Source organism: Diuraphis noxia, unplaced genomic scaffold (assembly GCF_037042655.1).
Source record: "Diuraphis noxia isolate RWA-SAM2 unplaced genomic scaffold, SU_Dnox_SAM2 contig0001, whole genome shotgun sequence".
In the NCBI taxonomy this organism is placed as follows: domain Eukaryota; kingdom Metazoa; phylum Arthropoda; class Insecta; order Hemiptera; family Aphididae; genus Diuraphis; species Diuraphis noxia.
The window spans coordinates 50,172,610-50,197,923 of NW_028301711.1; the positions used below are offsets into that span (position 1 = coordinate 50,172,610).

At 29.6% G+C, this 25,314-nt stretch overlaps 1 pseudogene; it reads right to left on the bottom strand.

The window, feature by feature from the left end:
* Window positions 1-18,615: 18,615 nt before the first annotated feature.
* On the bottom strand, window positions 18,616-19,182 carry LOC149060866 (uncharacterized; annotated as a pseudogene).
* Between the last annotated feature and the right edge of the window lie 6,132 nt (window positions 19,183-25,314).

Genomic DNA, 25,314 nt, shown 5'->3' on the forward strand with positions numbered 1-25,314 from the left:
TTTAATTAATTATTATAACTTCTAAGACCCCACGTGAGTGCTTTATAACTGTGATTTCGTTGCTTAACGCGTTGACAAAAGATTAATCTGCAAATTTCGACCGTCTTCTGGTCGGGTAAAAGAGAAAAAAGTTGTCGAATCGCACTCTGAATGACAAATTAACTAAATTTGAACACTTTCGGCATCACAATGACTGAGTAATTCAAAAAGTCTTCTAGACGACGTGTACGAAGTCGTTTATTATACTTTTTTTTTAAATAAAATATTTTTACTACTTTCAATGATTATTCAACTATAATATGTTGATACACTGTCTTCCAATAACAAAAGATTTTTTAAAACTAATTTTACACTTAGTACGAAAAAGAGCGAGAGCAAATATTATATAATCATTAATCCATTATAATTATAATAATGTTATAATTTAATATAATTTTTGAAAATATTGCAGTTATGATATTATAGTGTATGGTGCGTGTATTGTTATTTTACCATGTTCATTGGCTCAAACCATTATACTAAGTGACTAGAATAAGCGACAAGGTTACTCGTATATTTGGTCGCATCCGTATGGGCCACACCAGCAAGGCCAGAGAAGATTCCCATCGTTACTCGTGCAACACGTAACACACATATATTATATCGATTATAAAAACATTTGGCGATCACCGTCGACTTTTGATTTAATTTCAAAAAAACTGCAGTATGTATAACGTATGTACCTACATACATGATTTTATTTTCTATTTCTATTTTGTTTGCGATAACGCGACACCCACGTCAGGTTCTTTGTCAGTTTTACATAATAGGTATACATTTAAAATGATTTATTTTTATTTAATACTATAATATTAACTATAGACATATTCTAATGACTAATACTAAACTTATATAGTATGCTAAGATCCCGAACTCACCCAGCTAATCTTAAATACATACCCATAACTTGAAAATGATAATCGAGTACCTACATAATATTATATAGGTACTTAACAATATTACTTGAAATAATTGACTTTAAAATGCATTTTTGTAGACGATTTTATTTGTTTAGTTTATATTAATATATAGTATATATTTCTGGGTGAAAGTATGATGCAATCCACAAGTCACGATAGATAACGTAAATCATACTTGTTAAGCGCTAAAAATCGTTACAATAATAAAACCAACTTGCTATTGTTAGCTAATTATTTGTTATTTTTTATAGGATACAAACATATTACCGGTTGGGTCCCGAGGTGTGTTATTGTCTATCGGAAGATAAAAATATAGGTGCAATAACGGAACACGCGTGTTGCTCGGACGGGAGTCAAACATGAACTGTTAATATAATTTATAATAATAGAACATTAGAATATGATTTATAATTGTATTATATTATTATTAATAAAACACAATATGCTGCAGTACCGTCACATCGACACGGCCATACGAATTAAACAATATTATTACGTTAAATGCTAAGGTGTCTATATGTGTCCATATAATATATAATAATATATAATGTGTATGAATATTAAACACCTATACTCAATGGCCAATATAAATTACAGTGAAATCGCACAAACTCATTTCATTCTTAGAGTGCTCGAAATTATATTCATTAAAAGTCAAGTACCTATATTATATTATACAGTTATACCTTATAGGTTTTCGCCAACAACGTTCTTCAAAATAGTAAAAATATATGTAATGCCTGGCTATACGTCATCATAACCTACCTATGATATTATAATAATATAAACTATAAGCTTTATTATTATGATAGTTTGTGGGCACTATACTTACAAATTATAATTCGTTATGTAGGTGCGCGTGTGAAGATTTCGTTACACATTTAGCGTATACAGCTGTTAAAACAACCCATCAATTACCATCACTCTCGTTGTCTTGTTCGAAATCGTTATTGGAATTTTTCGATAACACTGTCGACACACTGCAATAAGCTATTACAGATTAAAATTATTTCCTAGCTGCCAAAATTCCAACATAAATAATATTCATGAATAATATCGAGGATGATATCATACGCTATGACACACACGCGCGCGCACGCACACATTCCATACAATTGAATGTCAAACTCATATATGACTCGCACACAACTATTTGTTCATGGGCTTTGTTGAAATGCGAACAGGTTGAAACTTGTTCTACGTGTAGTGACAAGACCAAGAGAAGTAAAAAAAAAAAAATCATAGAACTTGTACCCTGAAACGTTAAATCGTTATTTTAAATCATTATATTTGAGTTTACATCGCACACAAAAACGTTTGAAAATGATCCAACAGACATAACAAATAACAATATGATATTATTTAACCAAAGATAAAGAAAGCCTAAGATAAATCACGCCTAACCGCCTCAACCTCCAAAATATGCTCAAAATATACCGAAGCCCGTAAAATCTTTACCACAGCCTCACTTCAAGTGAAATCCTAAGTAATCCCATTATAATAATTATAAAAATATAAAGGCTGAGAACTTTTAGCATACCTATCCAAAAACCTCAAAATATTTAGTAGCTGGATTTTAAATATAAAAAGTATACACTCTAAAAATGTTACTTAAAATGTATAATATTTATATGAAAAAAAAAAAATGCTATTTTCATTATATTTTAATAAGAACTTTAACAAATAATTGCACGGTAATCGAACAACAGTATACAATGAATTATGACGGACAAATGAAATTCACGTCCTACACGAGTCGATGACCAGGTATAATCTTTCGATATTAATTTAATAAATTACTTAAAAGGATGTCAGAGCACTATTTGTTTTCTCTCTCTAGTCCAGTCTCAACGTAGACAAAACGCATGCATTTACGCGGAATCGTTTTTTCTATGTTTTTAAGAAATTTTAGAGTAAAATCGCCCATCACAAATCAGATTGAGCATTATTGAGGGAATGACATATCGATATTGTATTTTATTGTTATTTGATTTTATATTCAATTTTCAAAATAAACAAAAAACGTTGTAAATTTAAATGATGTTTAAATTATTTTGAAACAATATTTTGACAGATCGATATGTCATTCCCTCCAAAATATTATTTTCTATCTTTTTTGTAATGAATGATAGTACTCTTAGATTACTTAAAAACATAGAAAAAACGATTCTGCTTAAGAGGATTGGAAGCGGTAATTTTCTGCCTTGTTTAACACACGTGGAACATACAATACGCCTGATAAAAATTAAAGTGTTTCTATAGTTGCTTGATTTAAAATATGTAAAGATTTTTGAATAATTGGTATACAAGTTTACTTCGCATCGGTCGAAGCATATTTTTAATATATTTAATAAAAAATATTGACAAATTTATAAAATTTTAAATATTTATTCTTATTAAAATATTGCTACAATCGAAAAAGTGCTTCGACCTATGCAAAGTAACCTTGTATATCAATTAACACATCTTTACATATTTTAAATCGAACAACTAGAAGTAGCAGGTAGGTATCTTAATTTTTGTCAGGCGTATGTCCTACGTGGGTTAGACAAAGACAGAAAATCACCGCTTCCAATCCCCTTAAATGAATTTTGTCCATGTTGAGCGTGGGCAAGATAGAGAAAACAAATAGTGAACTGACATCCTCTTAACCGAAAACATTAATGTTTGTATGTATAGATATAAATCTACTTTTTTTAGTTTAGTAGGTATTCAATTGAGAACTACAATAAAATTTTGAAAATATAATCTAATACGATAAGCACGATAAGCAAAATCAAATTTCTTAATTATTTTCGTATGTATATAAATTGTTATTTACATTATTTGTTATTTTGAATAAACAATAATAGGCAATTATAGGTATATGTACCTACGTCAATATCGGTTGGATTCTAATATATGTAATTATTATTAATTATTAATTATTTATTTATTATTTATTATATTAATTCTAATATGATTCTAATATGTATAATACTATGTAATCTTATCAGTCTCAGATCAAACAATTCCGAAATTCCGAAATGGGGGGCTAAGCATGTCCTCAGCCCCCCCCCCCCCCGAATTAGTAAGTTGAATGTGAGTTGAGCACAAACGACGGGATTAAAAGCACAAACCAGCACAAACGAATGTAGTTAATTTTTTTTCGAAATTCCAAAGTGGGGGTCCGGGGACATGGAGCTCATCTAAATGCGTTTATCATCGTCTTAATTCCCCTCAAAAACAGACAGCTTTTTAGACTTTTAGTTGTGTGGGATCGAAGACCTCCGTTCACATTGTATATACAAAAGTTAGCCCCCTTGAAATATTAACAGATTTCCATCATCTATGACATACTTCCAGACTATACCTATATAATTAATGAATGATACCATTATGAAACCAAGTATTTCAATAATATTTTTAACTTCACAACTTGATGGTTTCTTTTTAAAAAAATTGAAAAACTCGGATATTCCAAATGCAGCCAAGTCCTTGAGTTAATTTGAAATTTAATCGACTTAAGAAAATATAAAAATTAAAAAGAAATTAAAATTTTTAATCTTGGTAATTTGAACTTTTTATAATTAGATGCCCTGTGCGCCTCATTATAGGAACACGTGATACATGCCATTACCTACGCGTATTATAATATTAATATAATTGTACAAATACAAATTATTTATTAATTAAATATATCTAATATATACCTACATGGCTGATGATGATTAAAAAGCTGTTCTAAAGCGTATATATTGTGTTTTTATTTGTAAAACATAATAAACACGTGTATCCTACGCTGCAGAACAGCAGTTAATGCGTCTGTCAGAGGTGCTGCATAAATGATCTTCTATTGAAACATTGTCATAATAATAGGCACATCGCTTCAAATACTTTATAATATATTTATATAATATAAAGTTGGTAGGTACTCGGACACGCATGTTCCTATACCGAACGACGAGATCATCAAATAGTATAATGGTAATAATATTAATATAATACAATATAATACAATATAATACAATATATTATAATACGTACATAAACATTTTGAAGGATCTATTGAGAGGAATAAAATGGGGGGAAAAACACTGCAGCGAGTGCGTGGAGCCGAAATGGACGACCCGCGGCAATACGAACCCGGTCATTAAAATAAATCAACAATGATCACTATTATAATTATACGCCTGTACAACGTTTTATCACATTATTTAAATGTAATGAAATACCGTCGTGTCTGTCATAAGTGTGGGCACAATAAAATGTAATAGATTAACAAGTTAAGGAAAAACTAGTTCTCCTCCGGGGGCTTATTAAATATAGCAACACGCGGTTGTTCGTCGTCGTTGTCGTGTATAATACGCATTTAATTTGTATTTATTTATTATTATTATTTTTTCGTTAATCCAATCCTTGCATATCGCAGCAGCTATCGGTGGTAGCCACACACACACACACATTACATGCATCGATCGTTGCTTGAGCGAGTTATCGTGCACTTATATACCTAAACCTGATAACATAATAGTTAAGTACATATTTTTATGAGATATGATATGCATTTACATTTTACGCACTATCATCAGGCTGTTGCAGAGGCGGTGATATAGATCATCGAAATAATATATTATATTAATGGTTATATTAATAATAATTGTTGTTGTAGAATATTGGATATAATATTATATAATAATACGCGCACGCTTAATAGAAGTATGGATTATTATGATAGGGAAAAGAAAAAAATCGCAAACTCATTGAAGGGCTAATAATTAGGTATATTATATTTTATATATATCTACGTACTGCGTAGGCATAGGCAGCAATAGGTAGGTGTATGGTATAACCATATGAGTGAATTTCAATAATTGTAAAAATATGTGGATCTTGGTAAAAAAAAATCGTATTAAACAGTCGACCAAGTCGTGATAACTCGGTAAATTTGATAATTAGAATTTTTTTATTCCCCTAGAATTTGATTTTGAGAAATTCGAGTTAGGTTTAGGTATCTCGAAACGAATTTTTGTACTCTTTCAAACTCTAGTCATGAAGACTAAACAGACTAAACTGTGATATTGTTATATAACTGTTTCAGAAAATAAATGAAAAACAAAAAATTGATATTGATTTTCAAACAGGATATTTTGAAAAAAACTTTAAGACGTTTTGAATTAATCCATCCATACTATCCATGATGAAATACTGATATTATTTCTAAAAAAAAATTTAAAAATTGTACTAAATAAAGTTTTACCAACAACATTTTTGTAAAGGATAAATTTACTGATTGCAGGTTGTTTTGAATTTTTCTAAAATTTTAAATTTTAAGCTTTCAGTATAAAATATAAATAGTGAAAAAATTATTATAGATAGGTCCTATTGTAGTGCGAAAACCTACTATAAGTTGTATATATATATATACAGGGTGATTTTTTTATCGAAGAACAATCATTATTTAAAAAAGTATTGACTTTTTTCAAAATATTTTTTTACATAGTTTCAACTTGTTAAAAAACGAACGTTTTTATTCAAAAATTATATTTTTAAATGTTTTTTATCCTTATCATTTTTTAATTTTTATACTTTTTTGAATGACGACATAGAGTTTTAATTTCATATTCCAAAGCAGAATATTTTTCTAAGTATTTTGATTCATAAAAATTGAATTTAGGACGAGTAGTTTATGAGTTGTAGGTAAGTATTTAAAGTTTAGATTGACAGAGTGGAGTGGTACGTGGTTACCCCGCAAAATGTTTGTCCACTTCTTCGATAAAAAAATCACCCTGTATATATATATATAAAAAGCAGGTAAGTAAAGTAGATGTCGCTTTGCTGTACAGTAGGTTATAAGTGAGTTACTTTAATGGATGGTATCGAATTTGAATTCAATGATATAATAATATCATTAATCATTATATACAAAAAACGATTCTGAGTGGAGACAGTTAATCATTCTAGGATAATATGTTATACTACATTAATTAATTAAATTGTTATTATTTAAAAAAAAAAAATTTAGATATATAAATTATAAAATAAATTCCAAATTAATCAAATCATATTCATTATGTACCCAACAACCCAACTCATTCAGTCATTCATAGTAGGTATATACAATTTATTATAAAGTATTAATATGGGTCATAAATGACATTAGCTATTAATATTAGAATATAAAGTAAACTCTAGAAATTTAAGCACGCACCTATAATATTTTTAAATTACAACTATAACTATAAAATTGTTATTCTTGATTATTTAATAATATGTAATTTCATCCAAATTTTAACTTAAAATAACTATAAAAAACTGTGTTTTAATAGATTTTAGATTTTTTTTCAGCAGCAGCAGCAGCAGAATTAGCTACTAACGTGGAACTTTGTATTACATTTTCAATCCTTATAAGCTATAAAATTTAAACGCTGTATACATTTTTTACAACTGAAGAATAATATTTATTATACTTATATATTATATATATATATTTATATATAATTAAATATATAATATATTTATATATATATATTATATATAATAATAATTTTTTCAAAATTTGAACTTCAAATGATTATATATATATATTAAAAAAAGGCACTATGTATTTTTAATATTTTCTAATTGCTATTATATCAACTTATGGGGAACCTTGCTTTAAATTTTCAAGTTTTTTGACCCAATGGATATATTTTATTGACATTTATAGAATAAAAAAACTAAAAAAAAGCGGGTAATTCGTGGATGTCGCTCTGCTGTCAGTAGGTTACTGTAATGGATGGGATTAAATTTGAATGCAATGATAGGTATCATTGTATACGAAAAACGATTCTGAACGGAGATGATTTGTCAGTCTAGGATATATTATATTTAAATATTGTCATATATTCTATTTTGAAAAAAAATAAATTATTTTTCAATTAGGACGCACTTTTAATAAGGCATGGTTAATCAATTTTTCCAAAAACATTGCATGTAGTTATCATAATTCATAATACTTTATATTATCATAGATATACATATACCTGGTTTGAGGATAAATCGTTATCATTACGCGATTTCATAAAAATTTAAAACTCAAACGCTCAAAACATTTTTTCTATAATGACGCTTCAAATTTTCTCTATAGCTATTTGAAGCAAAACTTATGGAAAACTTGGTGTTAAATTTTATAACCTTAGATATAAATACAAACAATATTATGAGTTTTGAACTACAAAATAATTTGCAAATATTCATGGTTTTGACGAATTTTTTTCAATATTTGAAATACAAATGCTAATAAAAATTTAATTTGAATTTCCGGTGGAATTTTATTTTGTAATAAAGATTGACAAATTTTTAAGGAATCTTGTATTAAATTTTCAAATCTTAGATTTAAAAAGACAATTTTTTATGAATTACTAGCTTAAAAAAATTTGCAAACTTTTGTGATTATTACGTATTATGTCAAAATTCAAAATTTGAATGCTTATAAAAAAAAAATGTGACTATGAATTTATTTTATTTTTCAACTGCTATTGTAACAATATATTAAGAGCCTTGTTTTAAATCTTCAATATTTTCTACCCAAAAAATAAATTTTTGTCGATATTAATTTTAAAAAAACCTAATAATGATCGAAAATTGCATATACCTATGAATAGTGAAACATAAGTCAAAAATTTTTGAAATAATCAAAATCGATTTTGTCAAAATCTTATTGTGCGTAAAATTTCCCGTTTTCCCCTTAATTTTTAGTTTGTTTATCCCGATTATTTAGAAAAATATTTATTGGGCTTTTGACCACCAAAGTACCAACTAGATTCACTTTCTGATCGAATAAGGTACCAAAATCGAAGCACTTTTACTGCCCCAAAACGAGATAACAGACACAAAAAAAAAATATTCATGGTTTTGACGAATTTTTGTCAATATTTAAACTTCAAATGCTAATAAAAGAAAATCGTGCCTATGTATTTTTATAACTTTTTAATCACTATAAGAATAATTTCTGAGAAACTTTGTATTAAAATTTCAAGTATTTTTATAGGGTAAAAAAAATTTATCGACACTTCAAAAAAAAATTTTAGTAAAATTTAAAATTTTAGTTGTCTATAAATATCTCAAAAAAAATCAAAATATTTTGAAAATTGATTCATGTAAAAATAATGCCAATCTTAATAACTGGTAAAATTTTCAAGTATCTACTACATATACTTTTTGAAAAATAACAAATATTTAAAATCGTTTGAGGATGAATCGTTATTGTTACGCTATTTCGAAAAACTTTAAAATTCAAATGCGTTTCTATAATGAAGCTTCGAGTTTTATCTATAGCTATTTGAAGGAAAACTTATGGAAAACTTAGTATTGTATTTTTAATTCTTAGTTATAAGCACAAAAAATTTTAAGATTTTTCAACTTCAAAATTCCTTGCAAATATTCGCGTTTTCGACAGATTTCGTAAAAATTTTAACTATAAGTCGAAAATTTTTGAAAATTAAACTGTATATAGATATCACTAACATTAACATTTGGTGAAAATTTCAAGTATTTACAGTGATTATATTTTGAATTACAACCATATAAAAATATCGATTTGGTCAAAAACTGGTTTTCCGTAAAAATTACCGTTTTTCTGTCATTTTTTTTTGTTTTTCTCGATTTTTTTGAAAACTGTTGGAAAATGTTTACTTTTGACCTGTATAACGCACCAAGGATATTCACTTTTACATCGGAAACCACCCCCAAAGTGTAAAATTGAAGCATTATTTCGACTAGTTATGCTGTACACAGACACAAAAAAAAAACACACATCATTGTAAAATCAATACATTCATCACTTCGTTCAGAATCTAAAACGGAAAATTTTATCAAGTATAATAATTAATAAAATAAACATAGCATGTAAATTTCAAGTTTATACAGTTATTCTTCATTGAATAACATTTAAAAAAGAATATCGGTACATGAGAAATTGATTGAATATCAAATGTTATAATATTCAAATGCTTATAAAAATTTAATTTGACTTTCCGGTGGCATTCAATGCGTATTAAAAAAAATTGTGTTTGTGTATTTTTAATATTTTTTAATTACCATTGAGACAATATATTAGAAGGCTTGTAATGAAATTTGATGCTTTTTTACCCAATGGATAAGATTTTATTGTCATTTATAAAAAAAAAAAATGAAAAGAATAAAAATTTCAAATGTCTATAAATAACTTAAAAAGTTTTGAAATATTTTGATCATTTTATCATGTATAGAAAATGCCAGTATAAACATTCAGTGAAATTTTTTCATGTCTTCGGTAATTTATTTTCGAGTTACACCAATGTCTAAAATCGATTTTCACAAAAATTGATTTTGCGTAAAAATTCCCGTTTTTTCTTAATTTTTTTTTTTTTTTGGTTTTTCCGGTGCTTTTTAAAACTACTGAGATTTTACCTGTTCAATGCAACAACTAGATTGAATTTCCAACAGGAAAAGCTACTGAATTTGAAAATCGAAGCATTATTTCGACAACTTATCGTGCATATAGACCAAAAAAAAAGAATACACTCACAACATTGTAAAATCAATACATCTATCGCTCACAATCTAAATCTTGATTAGAACAAAAGTTATTTAATTTGTTAGTTATTATAGTTACACTTTGTATATATTATAGATAGGCTAATCCTGTAATGTCTGCACGAAAGGATAACGATTTCGATTCATCTATAGTCTATACGTACACGTGTCCATCTAGATTAGTGTCGATGAATGATCATATGGCATCACATAGCAGGAGGATCGTTCGAGGTTACTTTATAATAACATTAATAACATTATATAATTTTTTTTTTTATTCTTATTATTTATTTTCGTGGATAGTAAAATATTAAATAACTGGTTTTCAGGAACTCGAAGATCGTCCGAACGAGATAGCGCTAAACAAATGATGTGGGCAATGCGTGCATGGCACCTTAAATAAACTATATTTTCATTTTTATTTCCCTTTTAGTACATATACCTAATAATAATAATAATAATAATATCACTACATTATAACGCAATGTGAGACCCGGCCGGGCCTGTACATATTATTATATATCTTATATTATATTATATCTTACGTATACGTTTATATAGGTATACATAGTATTATTTATAATAAAGTACACAATATAAACAACGCGTCCAAAGAGCGGTCCTCTAATAGTCTAATAAACCATGCCTGTATATATTATATTATTTACCTATTATATGACTTGACAGTGTCGCGCGAGCGCGAGAGCGTACGATGATATACACATTATTATAGGATTAAACAATAAAAATATTGGTAAAATATATGCATTTGGGCTGTTAAAAATATGCGAAAATATTCAAAAATATGACATTTTGGTTTATACATTATACGTCGCATGATCACAAATATAATACCTACTAAAGAATAATGTTTTTCCGTCGGTATTAAAGATTATACTGGAAATTTTTTTGACAATATACAGTCGGTCTTACCACTCGTACTTAATGCCAACCATTTAACATACCTAACTATTATACGACACAAGTCATAAAACAAAAGTCATAACACATACATGTTTATTATTTTATTTCTACACGTATATAATATATTTGCAGTATATATCATACCTATTTAATAGTACTTATTAAATAATGTGGAAAAAAATCTATAAATTAATAAGAGATTTTTATGTGTGTATTAAAATATATACTATTTTACTATATTATTATATATTTTTATGAATAACAGTTTCAGTGTAGCCAGTGTAGGTATAGTTTTCATAAAAAATTACAAATCCACTCATAACAAACCTCTTCTCCTTCGACCTACCTGATAAATCACGCAGACTAAACAGAAAATGGTCCATAGACTTGTCTTCTGTAGAAAATCACGATAAAAATCAAAAGAAAAATGGTTAATCCTTATGAACTCTGATTGATAGTCTAAGTTAATTATACACTGTTCATAATTATAGAGTAATATCAATGGATATTTTCTCTTACCATGTGAACTCTTGCCAAAAAATTTCCTTATCAAATATAATTATTGTAATAAAAAAAAAAAGTTATGTTGTTTCACGGCCGCGCATACGGTGGGTATTATACGCATGTTTTTCCATATTTTTAAGACCTAAGTGCTAATGGGACCTGCCCCCTGGGCCCAACCAAGTTGGTATCCGGTCATTGCGTGACATTACGCGCCCGGCGCTTTCAGTAGCAACATTTTCAAGAAGAAGAATTCGAATCGTATGGCTTGTATGTTGAACGTGTAACTTTTTAGATCTAATGTCGACATTCAAGATTAAATCGATATGTATACCTAACCGATACACTCCCATATTTCTTCCTTGAAAATCTTGTAGGTATACAAAAAGAAGAAAACGATGACTATACTCATCTCATCGTCATTAAGTATGGGGTGTCTAATGAGGTGTGCTTAATTTTAAATATTAAAAAATTGAGAATTTCACTTTTATTTTAATTTTTTTTTTCGATTTGCATGATATCCTTAATAATTTATGCAGTTACATACCATAGTTGACAATGTGTTAAAATATTGATTTAACTTGAATTTAATTGTTGCAAATAAAAATTATTATCACCAAAATTATCACCATAAATACTTAGTCCAGCAGTACACAAATAAAGTATAGAAAATTCTTACCTATGCTTATCATGTTATTACTTTTTTAATTTTTTTGTTCGCTTATCTATATGCAATCAGTAATCAAAAGATGAAAATATATAGGAATTCTAAATCATCATCCGATCCTTCGTCATAAATATATATATATATATATATATATATATATATATTTAGGTGTAAAAGTTTAAAACTATGGTCAGGTGTGTAGTGTACATTTTGATTTTATAATATATTTTTAATTAGTTTTGGCCATTGTATATTGTTTTCTTGAAAATTCTAATTTAAAGTTATAATTTTTCAGAGAAGAATTCAGTGTTTTGAAAAATGTATGTGAAGGGGTAAACGATGTTAACAAAATTGTGGAATAGTATCACTTCCACTTTAACCACCTTTATTATGTATATATATTATATATTATTATAGGTATTATTCTAGATATATTTTTAAACATTATGCGCGGTAATGTGCATTATAGATATTAAACCCGTCATTTTACCTTCTTCGTATCAATTGCTACTATTGAAACTATTGTTACTGTGCCGTTGCGCAACGTTCGCCTCCGGTGTGTGGCGTTTGCCGCGGGGTATGCTGCAGTCGTTTTTTTGCCACTGTCGTAGCTACGTGCCTACGTCTCCGTCAGGCGCGACGTTCGCATCGCTCCCGCGCAACGTCCGTCAGGCGTCAAATGTCAATTAGTTGTCTCCTTCGTCTCCCTCTCCTTAGGTCATTCAGTCATTGGTCATGGTCAATTACACTGGATAGAGCTACAGCATATATCACGCGTAGTCGGTGTTTGAACTGTTTGAAGTAGACCTGTTCGGGCCCGAAGTACTTATTGCGCATTGGTGAGAAATGAAATAAATCGCACGGGACGGAGAAGGAACTAATAAAGTGTATATCATAATCTATATAACGATGGTTAATGGTTATATCTTAAAATATTATTTTGTGTTTTGTGTATTCATCACTTCATCAGTAATCTCTTAAACAGTTTTGCGCATGCGCAGTGATGACTTCGGGCCCGAACTGCTGTGCTTCAAGATTTTAAATCATGGCTCTATTCAGTGTATAATATTATGATTTAAGGTGTCTCCGTCGTTTTTGTTTATTTACGTGATACTCGGCTTTCGAATTTACTCTTGTTCGCCCTGTCGCCTCGCAAGTCCGATTATCAAAATCACGTGTAAGGCCGCCTTCGGTTTCGTGAGTAAGTTGTCCCGTCCATCGTGGCATCGTCTCGCCAGTCCGCCCAGTCGCAGTGCGAAGATCAAAATCACGAGTATAAAGTATAAACCCGCCTTCGGTTTCTTGCGTTTTTGTCGTATTTTAGCTGGACACCAACCGTCGGCGTGGCCCGTCATCGGTTCGCTCTTACTGCCGCCGCCGTTCTACCCGTAAACCCAGTGCTGTGCGATCACACCGTCACGGGCTGTTGATGCCGCCTCGCAGTCTCGCCGTTTTATTGTTTGTTTCGTTTGTTGCACCTGACGGCCGCTTCCAGCATGTCTGTCCGTCCGTTATATTATTGTCGCGTACATTATTCGTCCGACGCGACGAAGCGTTGGACCAGCAGCATTACCGCCCGGCGACCACCAGCAATCAACTTTCGTAGAATAGTTCCGGAGCCCGTGAAAAACTTGTGCAGATAATCAGGTCGTACCCACGTTTTATGATTTCCGTATTATTATTTTATTGTTTATTATTTCGTTTACGGTCTACCGACCTGCGGTCACCGTTATATTTATATACAGTGAAACCTCTAAATACCGGACACTAGGTCGCTTAAATCTCGTCCGCTATTTGGAGGTGCCCGCTATTAAGGGGTGAGATACAGCGAGTAAACATTTCGCCTCGATTTCGATGTTCCCAAAATTCCATCCGTTGTTTGGAGGTAGCAATTCTTGCAGAACCGAGTAATATATTTCTTATCAATTTCGTTATATCTTACACAAAAGTTTATAATTTTTTACCACAGAATAACCAGAAGAGACACCTTTTCAGCTTAACATGGGTTCTTATGGGATACAGATTTGCAACACGTGGTGGAATATCAGTGCTGCCGGTAAAAAGATAATTCTCATTATTCTTTGTTTCTAGCGCGGCTGTTATTCCCCGAACAGAGGCAATTACATTTAGCCTAATAAGTAATTAAGCCGAAGGTTGCAATATGCATGGATACACTAATATTCCACTAAATTGAACACATTTTTGAGTGCTCAGCGAGTGTCCATTCTGGTTATTCTGTGTTTTTACTTTGTACTAGATACCTCACACGCACCAAACTATACAGTCCACTTGTAAAAGGTTCCCGTGTGTCCTTAATCTCCTCGTTAATCTCACACTTATTATTTTTACTTTTTACCCGAAATTAACGAGATTATTTAAATGTTACATGTACCGATTTTACCTATATTGCAGAATATCATTAATAAGTATAGGTGCATAATACACAATGGTGTGGAGATGGTTATAAATTACTGTAATAAAATCACTTATTAAGTAATAATATGGTAATTTTAGTACATTTTATTATAAGTAATATAGCTTTAAGTGCTAACGGTCGTTATAATATTGTGAATCACACATTTATTATTATAAAAACTTGTTTTCGTAGTATTTATAAAATATAAAATTAGATGTATTATTGGCCAAGACCAATAAGATAATAACACATACCAATTAGCAAAGGATTTGGATAATAATTTATTATATCTGACAGATATTTTTTTTAAATTTAATTTTATACTGTTTACTCAGTTTAGTGTTTAATCATCCGTAAAACCGCAAAATTCCGAGCCCCGATTAATCACACCGATATTGCGATATTTTCGATAATTATTTTTAGATATCGATATCGAAATTATTGAAAAAATACCCACGATATCGATATCGTATCGAATTATCGATATCGTTGGCCAACACTATATGAGACTATTTGATGTATTCCATTAGGGTCCCAACGCTCTGCGGTATATTCGCCGTCGGGTCGAAACGGTTCTACCGTTCGCGGATTTTACGACCCGCACCGCACTGCGTTTTTTTACCGCTGAAACAATTGGTGTTATCACTCGATTTTCGCGCCTAACCTGGCTAAACATCAATTTCTAATTTAAAAATATTGATAATTGTATAAATTGTTAGTAAAGTTGTTGGTTAACTACAATCTACAACTACTATGGTCTGTGATCTCGTGTGATCTACTGTATCTAATACTGTAAATTTAAATTGCCTATAACTATTAATTAACCTATAACTATTGCCTATATAACCTATAAATTACCTACGTACCACGATTTGTACACAAACATCTAAATACATGTAAGTAAATTATAAATTAATTTAATAGTTAATTTAATGCATATGCTTACTTATTAAATTACATTTAATTTATTTAGAATGGAGTTAGATGATTATAACAATTTACTTAAAGTGATTGCTGTCGCCAAAGCATTTGGTGAATTGGATCCACCAAAACCAATAGTAAAATATTGGGTTCATCCAATTAACCACGGTAGAGAAGAATTGAACCAATTTGATACTTTTTATACAAATTTGAGATTGTACAGTGATAAGTTTTTTGAGTATTATAGGATGTCTGTAACTTATTTTGATGAGTTATTAGAGAAGTTACGCCCTTACATAACAAAAGAAAATACCCAGTTTCGTAACTCTATTAGTGCTGAACAAAGACTAACAATTACATTAAAGTCATATATCAACTTGATTAAAAAAAAACTACTGGTATTGTAAATTTAAAGCTATTTTAAAATATCAAGTGATTTGAAAACTTAGTAGAGTTTAAAATAAGTGATTGGTTAGTTACCTAGTTAAAACTAGATGAATATTATAACCAAAAATCATACCTACTTACGCATGGATATTTCTAAGAATTTTACTGATTATTCCAGTTACGATAGCGTCCGGTGAACGAAGTTTTTCTAAACTTTTTTATCATTATTATTAGCTTTTAGTTGCTAACAATGGTGCAGGTCGACCAGGCGCTGATTCAGTAGGGGGATGGAGGGGGCGGCAGCCCCCCCGTAAGCTGTGTTTTGTTTAGGTAAAATGCCCAGTAAAAAGATTTAAAACTAATTTTAATACGTTGAGTGCCACGGTCGACGGGTAGTAGACAATTGTCAATTTGTATATGCTTATTTTTGGTCTTATAATTTACTCGGTTATCAGAGCAATAAATTCTTCCGTTTATATACGTGGTTATTCAGTGAAACGTCTTCTTTTCAACGGTGTATTCGGATTTTATTTTCGTTCATTTTTAAAAAAGTAATGGTTATTTTTTCCCAGAAAACTGTCGATGACGGTGACCACGACAATCATTGTATACATAAATATATTATATTTGTATATTATTCTTATAATATACAGTTGTAATCTTGTAAAGTTATAGTATAGTTTTATTTCAAATACTAAATAATAATTATTGATTATAAAGTTGTATTAACCATAACTGTTTCGTGTAAGTTATTTTTGAACACATATGTGCGCTTGCCCACATATTATATTATATTAGATATTTTATTTTGTATTTGTATGTAAAATATTCGCCCCCCCCCCCCCCCCGTAATCTCGGGCTGGATCCGCGCCTGAGGTCGACAAATGTTAAATCACACAGTTATAAAATTATACTAGACAGGCTTATGACAAATATAAGGTGTAAAAACAATATATAGTGAAATTAAGACAGTGAAAAGTGGAAAATATTTACAAAAATAATATTAACAAAATTAAATTACGAAATTAGCTTCCAATGTTAATCAGTTATTTTTTTAATGATCATTTCAGATTTAATATTAGCATTTAAAGGAGAAGGGGGAAATGTTTAGAGACTTTAGATAGCCGATCAGCGACATATGCTGAAATTATAATGATTTGCAGTCAATTAATAAATTAGAGATGTCGTAGACGCTTTCAGTTACGTGTAGTGTGCAGAGAGGGGAAAACTTTACTAATCTTAAAAAAGCACACAACACAAAAAAATAAATTCTTTAAAATTTTTTAAATGTTAAATTATTGTAGCTATGGCTATATAAAATTATTTGGTGAAAATCTAATGCAAAACAATGTTTACTTTAAGAGATATTAACAAATTTAGAATATCCGCATGACGTCATTGTGCCCTACTCGCCGTAATCACCTATATTATATTATGTGTAAGGCTTGGGCTATACAGGGCGAATATCGCTCTGCGAGGCTATACACAGCGAATTCGCAGGACTGATTCGTTCAATATTTTCGCCGATTTTCAAAATATTTCTTCCATTATTCAGTTCCGAAGTTATTAATCTAATTCTATAATACAAATTCTACACCCATTTGTTGGGCTTAGTTCAAGAAGTCAAGAACATTCACATTGCGTGTGTGAGCACAAACGGTACCTGTTCATTTTTCAGTCATTTTTGTTGTGTTCGTTGCAGTTATATCTACTACGTTACCTATATCTAGTGTTAGTACTTAACAGCTAAAAAATGCAATATATATATATATATACTAAAAACAGTAATTGTTACCGTTTTATAACCACTTACACATGTCAAGTGAATTAAAAACTGAGGAGCTTTTGGCTATTGCTATAGCACTAGAAAAAGACGAAAACAAGATTTAGAAGAAAAGAAAATATTCTGTACATCCATTAAATAAGGAAAGGAAGAGAAAAGGCCAGTTTCATGTAACATAATATGATGATTTGCGTGAATATCCTGAACAATTTTTTTCTTATTATCAAATGTCTAAGACGACATTTGATGAATTGTTGAGAATCATCAAATCCGACTTATTAAAAATGGAAAACTTCAAAAACGACACAATAACTCCAGAAGAACGCTTGACAATTATTATACTGTATAGTATGCATATTAATACAGTTTATTAGAAAATTAGGTAGGTATATAAATTGAAAAATCAAAATAACTTTTACATCTTGTAATGAAAAAAATAAAAACTTAGTAGGTTTAGTAGGCACTTATAAAAACGTATAAAAATTACTATTCGTTTTCTTATAATAATTAGAAAATCCTATTAAGACAAAAAATCAGGTTCTTTTTGTACGCTACCGTTATTTGTGTTTTGATTGGTCATAAAATATTCTTGATTTCCAACCGTATTTTCGAGTGTTTGTTGTGTGTAAGGCTGAAATGGTAATACATATGGTTGAAATTGATGGTGATAATATGGAGTATAAGGTTGAGGCGGTGTATAAAGTTGGTGTGAAGAGTAGGGCTGAGAAGTTTGGTTATCAGTTGTGTATTTTTGAACGAGTTGCATAATATCTATTCGGAATTTAATATTATTTTGAGCTTCCATACCTTTCATTGCTGGTAACAAAGAAAGCAAAAAATGTTTATTTCCATCAAAATCTTCTTCTTTGTGTGTCCTTTTTTCCATGGCTTTCGAAACATGTTCTTGAAAAACAGTATGTTTTTTCTTCAACGGTTTGGTCACTGCATTGGAGACATTGGGAGAGGTTTCCTGGTTTAAAGCGGTCGGTGAATCGACGTAATCGATAACGTTGATATCATCAAATGAATTTTCAGTTTCAATTTCAGCCATGTTTCTTGAGGTACTGCAATTAAATACAATTATCATTATTAGATAGTAAGTTAGTGATAAGAAAAGATAATCATTTAGCTTGTATATTCCGAATCGCGGAAAAAAAATCCCCATACCGCAATATTACTCACAACCTCTTGAAAATGGTTGAACATATATTTTTAAACGTTAATTATTATCTATAATTAGCACATTATTAATGTTTAAACTAGTCTTAAGTACATTCGGACATTTTAAAGAACTAAATTTAGAACACCGCCAACGTATAAAATTTGAGCACTCTTTTTGAAAATGATAAATAAATCCGATGTGCGCAGGCTTAGGGTTTTTACCATCAGTTTTAAATGTCCACTGTTTCCATAGCGTTGTCGTTCTGTACTTGTGTAGTTTATGTTGTGTCCTAAATGTGTACTGAGACCTATAATATGTGGTGCACTGAAAAACGTTGCTAATTTTTATTGTACAATACAATGTTTGAACATGGTCATACCCGATACCCATTTATTTTAAGATAGAGGGTATCAAGATTATGTTTGTGAGCCCATTATACAGATAAGATAGGTAAATAGTGTTAAGATTTATAAATTAAAATACCTGTCTCATTTTCAATGTTATACGGATCATACCTGTTTCACTTGGAGCTAAATCATATCCATTATTAAAATTGATACAGTTTTTAAAAATTGGTTGAATGGCTAAAATTAAATTAAAAATATATTTTATTAAAAAAAAAACAATAAATATTTACCCAATTTAATTATACACTATTATTTTAATTACCTTCAGTTTCAACGTTGTTCAGTAAATGTAAATCATCAGTGACAACCTTCTCAGACTCGTTTAATTTACTACTGTTTTCTATGCTTGTCTTGGAAACATTTACTTCTTTATCAAATAAGTTTTCATTTTCATTCAAAAACAATTCAGTTACATTAGAATCAGTCCAGTTTGTAAGACGTGGTTGCGCAGCTACTATAAGATTAAAAAAATATATTTTATTTAAAGCAATAGTACTTACTGCAAATTAACCTAAGAAAGTAGATAGAGATGACTAGGCTACTTTTAAATTAATTTAATTAGATACCTTCAGTTTCAACGTTGTTTGATAAATGTATATCATCAGTAACGACCTTCTCAGACTCTGGTAATATACTACAGTTTTCTATGCTTGTCTTGGAAACATTTACTTTTTTTATCAATTAAGGTGTCATCGGTCTTCAAAAGAAATGTTGACTGTCCTGAGTTTATGTAACCTTCCATATCATGTTTTGCTAAAAAAATATTATTTAAAAATAACGACGCATACTAGTTGCTTCCCAAATATACGAATTGCCTCCTATCCTTATCGTAAATAAAAACGTTAATTTATACTAGTTGCCTCCAATGACCAGGTAGTTCATAATTATACTTATACGAATTGGCTCCCAAAAATTTTCACATTAGTTGCCTCCCATATATAATTAAGTAGTGGTTCATAAACTTCACTAAACAGTTCCACATAAATAAGTAATGTTTATTCATTATTAAAAATATCAGACTTGGTAAAAACAATAATAATATAAAAATAATCAATACAAATAAAACATATTTTACTACTAATTAAAAATATATAGTGCAGTTAAAAAACATCAGTCTTAGGTATAATATATAGAATAATGTTATAATAGTTATTTTTTGACAAACATTTTCTGTCTGGGATATGACATTAAAAAAAAATTATTTATTAGGTACTCATTATTTATAAACAAATTACACAACTATAAAAATAATAAATCAATAAGTCAAACAAAATAGGAAGTAGTACCTATTATTAGTCAATAACATAAATGTATGGTAATAATAGTTTAATATAATATGTATATTGTATATAATGGTAAATTATTTATAACATTGCTTAGGCTTGTATTTTTTAGCCAATATTTGTAGGTACTCAAAATTTTATATTTTTTTTTCACTCAGCTTTTTTATTTGGGCATCAATGAAAATTATTTTAATATAATCGTATCAAATAACAAATACGAAAGTAATATTGTATAACAAAAGTCATAAATTACGACTTTGAAATTACAAAGTTATTTTGCTACTGCTACATGATGTTTGCAACCACTCATATATTTATTACTTGACTAACGGGAGGCAACTAGTACTAGACCCTTTTCGTTAATGATAACATTTAGGGTACGTCGGGAGGCAACTCGTATATAGTCGGGAGGCAATTCGTATAAAAATTGTGGGCCTTTTTGACTTCGGGAGGCAACTACTGTGCGCCCAAAAATAAGTAGGTATAACAACTTTCCTCGCGTCTACCTAAACACTAAATAGTAAATACCTACCTAAGCTGCGACCTACTTAGTGTAACATTTATGAGAATGCAATTATATTAAATATTATATCTAACGATGGAAGTTATTAAGAAAAGTAGGTAGAAAAAAGTAAGAGAAATACCTATTGAAATTTTTTTTATATTGAATGTTATTTTTGAATATTTTGAATATTTTCTTTAGAGGAGTCTAACATAGCACTATATATATATTTGCATTCAGAATAACAAACTTTCATTGTTAACTTTAGTATTGGAGTGAGTTTATGTATTAATAAACTTAAGTTAAAAAACATTGGGTATCTGTGTTTTTATGTTGTCTATTATTTACGATACTTCAATCATTTTTAAGAGAGAATTTGCTGATATCTACCAAGTTATTGTGTAGAGCTTTTGTAAAGTTTAATTGTAATTTATATTTTCAATTAAATTGTATATTTTTGATTGATATGAGCATTTAAAAAACAGTTAATTTTAATACATGCATTTAACTTAGATCCAATATGTTATCCTCAACACATAGTATGTTGTTAACAGTATATTATTATATACTTATTAGTTTAACAATACATTATAATGTACCTATGACCTAACTACTTAATATGTATAATTGTATAAGTGAAAATGTGTGTAGCTTAGGTAGGTACATAAATAACAAATAAGTTAGGCATATTGGATATAAGGAATTGAGTGCAGAATAACCTTCTGGTATAAAAAGTAGCAATCTAGAACATAATATTTACAAGGTTAATTAATAGATTAATACATTATAAACTTACTTCCTGTTTTTAAAACTTCTGCTAAATATTTATAACCGTCTTTGACGTCATACTTTTGTCCAATAATAATTTTTTTTTTTAAACTTTTTTCTGCGCATATAGTTGTATAATATTATCGTCGACAAAACGGACTACAATCCAATCTAAATTATAACAAATACTTTTTAAAAACATTGTTTTGCAGTAGTTAATTATTTCTAATTAAATAATAGTAAAACAATTTAAATTATAAATAAATAAATAAATAATGCTTACCGTGAGAATTGTTGATTTTTAATTTTCTTTTACCCATATTTGTATATATTATGGAAGTAAGGCGTGTATTCAGTGTATTATAAGTCATAAGTGTATGAGGAGTAAATGCATAAGAAATTAAGTTTAATGTAAATATAAATGTGTTAAACCAATCATCAACATTCAACTGGATGGTGGCGAACGACGACGTTGAAGAGTTGTTCGAGTCGAGTCGTGTCGTTCCGGCAATCCTGCGCGAGAGCTGAGAGGACAGTAATAATTATTATTATTGGACATGCTATACGAAGACGCAATAACAAAAAATAAAATATTAAATACGCGGGACTGTGAAACACTGGAACACTGGAACGGGCTTTACTATGCTTGTATTATGCAAGTGCAAGTTATACCAATGTGCCAACATAATTATGCGGTATCTGCAGTATGCACGAGTCTAGCAAATTAATAAAATAGACTGAAAACGCCAAAATATAAACTGTTAAGTTTTAAGCCTTCGTAAGCAAGAAAGACTTCGTTTACATGACGCAGTGTTCGTAGGTATTGTCAAAAATAGTTTTTGAATTTTAGACAATAAAGGAAAGCTATCTTTAATTCACCTTATTTCATATAATCTAATTTGTTTTCAAATATATTATTATTTGGGTTAATTTGTTTAGATTTGAACATTTTGTTAAATATTTTTAGTTCTATTTGAAGTTCATGACTATCTTAACTTAGTATCAAACTTAAAGTAAACTTTAAAGTATCAAACTTATAGGTCTTACAAACGATGTCTAATAACTTTTAATCGGGATTTTCATTAGTATCAATAATATATTTATCAGCCTATCCAATATCTCTAGTTCATTTTCCTGAAACCGATCCTTAATTTCTTTCATAATAATATCCAATACTTAATAATAAATATTTATACGTTAATAATCTTTAATCCGTAATTTTTGAGGTTGATGTCCAACCCCTCAAATTCTGATTGGTACCTAGGTATTTGTTTTTTCGTAGGTAATTGGGCAGATTCGATATTATATTCTTTTCTAATTTCAGTTACTTTATCCCAAATTTCATCAAACTTTTCATTTGATTGCATATCTTTAAAAATATTAGTAGTTTGAGTTGACATACAATAACAGCATCATAATTTATGTTTATAGACTGTTGATATTTAGATAATATATTTGTATGTATGATATAATAATTATCAACTATTATTGTCGTTATAATTATTTTATAAATATTTATTATATTTTGGCACTAGTTATTCATTATAAATATTGAAAATGTAAGGGGTGCAAGTGCACCCTTTGCACCCCCTAGATTACGCCTACAATATTGACTAAATAAGAAGTTGATTATTAACGGATAAATTGTTTTTTGTTATATTTCTTAAATGTTGCTGCCGTGCCAATTTTTGTCCTAATATCATGATAATTACATTTTAAACCCCATGAATAATGCATTATTCTTTGAACATAGATCTAAAATAATATTTGTCGCTTTACAATGTGTCAATGTTGTATATGCCGATGAACTTCAAATGTACATAGACATCTATACGTCTTAACTTGGCATTCGAGCCACACTCTGACCATAATAAATTCAACTTTTGATATTGTAATATTATTACCTTATTACACACAGACATCTATTGAAAATCGAGTCTTACGATCATCAAACTCTGACTATTATTCAGCATTTGAATATTCTGATGTACACACAATAATTAAAAGGTAAAACTTTATTTACAATTTTATCCAACATTGTCACCGTGACCGCATCAAGCAGCGATCACCACTGAAGGACACTCGTTCTCTAGTCATATTGCTATGATTATGTGATGTATTATTGCTTAACCTATAGTTCTATTTTGCTACATGTACTAAAAGCTTAGATACTGATTGAGACTTAATACTAAATATTGTTACATATTAATTTATTACACATACATGATTATTTAACCCAGTTCATAGTTTTAATATTAATTATGTTTTTGATATATATTACGTATGATAAAACAACAGTTATTCCAATTAAAGAGGGATAATGCTTACGCGGTACATGTAGCTTAGCTGCTAAAACGGAACGGAAAAATGTGTGTTATAATTAAAAGACGAGTTTAAAGACTAATACTCATATAATGTAGACACTTAGATGGATCATCTGGTATACAACTATAATCATTAGTTATTACAATCATTAATTTACTATTTTAGAGATTATTAAACTCGTCATGAAAGTTTTTCAGGATTGGCTAGTTTAATATAATATCTTATAAAACGCCAATGTGGGGCCCTAACCACCCTTTCCGCCCCATCATAGTTACACGGCTATGCCCTTGTCATCACTGCAGCACTTAGATCTATAATAATATGTGCGCTATGACCGACGTGAGAGCGGAATGCATAATATAGGTGTGCGCTATTGGTTTCAATTAAAGCCGAACATGATGGTTGCAGTCGTGGGCACACGATGAAAACGATCTCGCGATTAGGGTGTGAAACGCTGGCACCTATGTTATGCTTATGATATACGGCGCGCACTGCATAACTACGTATATATAAAGTATACTATGATACACTGCGATAGTCATATTAATACCCTACACCTGCCGATAGACATTATTATTATATAATCATATGTATAATATTGTTATTTAGTGTCCTCCTGCCCCGCGATCGTCAGAGTCCGGTTTTATCGAGATCTCGCGTCTTAACGCATACTATACGTGCCGCGAGAGAGTGTGGCACGACGAACGAAAAAACTCATATTTACGCCTAGACAACAGCATCAATAACAACGACGACTACAACATCAAAAGCA